Genomic DNA, 1,772 nt, shown 5'->3' with positions numbered 1-1,772 from the left:
AAATACTTAGGCAAGTACTGGACTGCAGCTAAGCCCCCGAGTGGGAGGATTGCTCTCCACTCGGTAGGATTTTTAAATACTTAGGTGAGTACTGGACTGTAGCTAAGCCCCCGAGTGGGAGGATTGCTCTCCACTCGGTAGGATTTTTAAATACTGAGGCGAGTACTGGACTGCAGCTAAGCCCCCAAGTGGGAGGATTGCTCTCCACTCGGTAGGATTTTTAAATACTTAGGCAGGTACTGGACTGCAGCTAAGCCCCCGAGTGGGAGGTTTGCTCTCCACTCGGTAGGATTTTTTATTACCTAGGCAAGTACTAGACTGCAGCTAAGCCCCCAAGTGGGAGGGTTGCTCTCCACTCGGTAGGATTTTTGAATACTTAGGCGAAACGGATTCGTAGCTAAGCCCCCGAGTGAGAGGCTTGCTCGTCACTCGGTAGGATTTTTGAATACTTAGGCGAAACGGATTCGCAGCTAAGCCCCCGAGTGAGAGGCTTGCTCGTCACTCGATAGGAATTTTTTTTACAAACTTAGGCGAAACGGATTCGCGGCTAAGCCACCCACTGGGGGATTTTCTCATGCAAACAAAAGCAACAACAATCACTGGGAAAATTATAACACTCTTGTCTTTGATAAACAAACTATAGAGGTACTTTTTATTACATCTCATCCGAATGAGTACTTAAGAATAAAAGGGGCGGAGCAGCTCCGCATTCCAACCTCGTGGCTCATCAATCTGGCGATCGACATTGTAAAGACGGTACGCTCCATTGTGGAGAACTTTGGTGACGATGAAGGGGCCTTCCCAAGTAGGAGCGAGCTTGTGTGGCTTCTGTTGATCCACCCGGAGGACCAAGTCCCCTTCTTGGAAGGCTTGACTCTTCACGTTTCTGGCATGGAATCGACGCAAGTCCTGCTGATAGATAGTCGATCGAATCATGGCCATCTCTCTTTCTTCTTCTAGAAGGTCGACTGCGTCCTGTCGGGCTTGTTCTGCTTCATCTTCAAAGTAGAGCTCGACTCGGGGTGCATTGTGAAGCAGGTCACTGGGTAGAACTGCTTCAGCTCCATAGACCAGAAAGAATGGAGTCCGCCCAGTCGACCGATTAGTAGTCCTCAATCCCCAAAGAACTGATGGAAGTTCGTCGACCCACGCGCCTGCTGCGTGTTTGAGATCACGCATCAACCGGGGTTTCAGTCCTTTGAGAATTAGGCCGTTTGCTCTTTCTGCTTGTCCATCCAACTGGGGGTGAGAGACGGAAGCGTAGTCGACTCGTGTGCCTTGAGAAGCGCAGAAGGCTCTGAATTTGTCGGAATCAAAGTTTGACCCATTATCAGTGATGATGTTGTGCGGGACTCCATATCTGAATATCAACTCTCTGATGAAGCTGATAGCAGTGCAGGTATCAAGATTCTTGATAGGCTTTGCTTCAATCCACTTAGTGAACTTGTCGACTGCCACCAGTACATGGGTAAAGCCGTCCTGCCAATTCTCAGTGGTCCAACCATATCCAATCCCCAAACGGCGAAGGGCCAGACGAGTGGAATTGTCTTCAAGGCTGAGGCGAGTTTGCGTGACATATTGGAATAGAACTGACATCCTTCACACTTGTCGACTATCTCCTTCGCCATTTCATTTGCTCTTGGCCAGTAAAACCCCGCTCGGTATGCTTTAGCCACAATGGTCCAAGAGGACGCATGATGACCACAAGTCCTCGAGTGGATATCGTCAAGAATTATCTGACCTTCTTCTGGTGTTATACACTTTTGACCGAC

The sequence above is a fragment of the Triticum dicoccoides genome, chromosome 4B (genome assembly GCF_002162155.2).
Source record: "Triticum dicoccoides isolate Atlit2015 ecotype Zavitan chromosome 4B, WEW_v2.0, whole genome shotgun sequence".
Classification (NCBI taxonomy): domain Eukaryota; kingdom Viridiplantae; phylum Streptophyta; class Magnoliopsida; order Poales; family Poaceae; genus Triticum; species Triticum dicoccoides.
This window is presented reverse-complemented; position numbering follows the sequence as displayed.